Here is a 1,334-nt window from a genome sequence, read left to right as displayed (position 1 = left end):
ATTCTGCAGAGTGGAAGAATAGAGATGTGAATACAATTTTCTGAAAAAATAAATAAAACAAAAATAATAAATACAAAAATGTAACTGCTTTCTTTTGCTGTTATTTTATACAATACTCAAGTTATCATAAACATGAATCTTACTTCACTATAATTATTACCTAAAAAACAAGATTCAAGAGTTTTAAAGGTTCAGTACATATCTGGATATTAGTGTCTTGATTAGCATTTTTGTAATAAAGGCTAAAGTGGACATAGTCTATAGCGACAAAAACAATGCATACAAACTCTCTAGAGCAGGAGTCTTCAATGTTTTTCAAGCTAAGGACCCCCAAATTGATGGACCGGGGACCCCCTAATAACATAGATTGTATGAAATTGTGTTATATCAAATTGGTCCTATAGTCCCTCTATTACAGATGGAGACATGTAACAAAAGTAATTTCGCCCTGGGATTATTAAAGTATTTCTGATTATGATTCCGCGCTGATGGGACAGGTGTTGTGAATGAAACAGTGCCCAGCTTGAAAGAGCTCCTGTGTGTCGCTGAATGTGTCCATTGATCATGGGCGGTTCTAGACAGGGGCCGACAGGGGCATGTGCCCCTGTTTTTTTTTATGAAAAACAAAAACATGATAGCTTCAGTGGTGTTGAGATAGGATCCCAGTTTTCATCTGCTAAATGTTTTTTTTCAAAACAAATTGCGCTAATTTTTACAGCTTTATTTATATATTATCACATTATTTAATTCTAATTCAGATTTCAGAGAAAACGGTAATTTTCACTTAAATTAAGTCAAAAATGTGTCAAATTTAATATTTAAAAATATGAATGTTTATTGATGTAATAAGAAATAGAAATTGTATAGTCAAATCTAATTGAATAAAAATTTAACTTCATGCAGCTCTCTTGATATGTTTGAATCCCTTGCCCTGTTTTTTATTTCATGCTTTCCTGTGCCCCCATGAAAACACGCTGGCCCCCGGCTGGCCCCCGGCTGGCCCCCTGGGACATTTGGTCTAGAACCGCCACTGGCATTGATGATTGAAAGACATGTTCTGCCTCCATTTATCTGTTTACTACAGTGTGTTGAATTCATGTTAATGTGGATTTAAAGACATTTCAATTAGTGGAAAAAATGCAGGGGGGAAAAAGAAAAAAAAAAAAAAGTCTAATCAACCAAAACTTTCGCGACCCCCATGCAGTACCTCCGAGGACCCCCTGTTGAAGACCTCTGCTCTAGAGTAAAAGTGTGTATTTCATTGATTTCGAAAACCGAGTTTCCAACCACACTTGCTTTGATTTGTATGGCGCACTTGCCACTCACAATATGGC

The sequence above is a fragment of the Cyprinodon variegatus genome, unplaced genomic scaffold (assembly GCF_000732505.1).
Source record: "Cyprinodon variegatus isolate N-32 unplaced genomic scaffold, C_variegatus-1.0 Scaffold674, whole genome shotgun sequence".
NCBI classification, from domain to species: domain Eukaryota; kingdom Metazoa; phylum Chordata; class Actinopteri; order Cyprinodontiformes; family Cyprinodontidae; genus Cyprinodon; species Cyprinodon variegatus.
Note: the sequence above shows the minus strand (reverse complement) of the source record.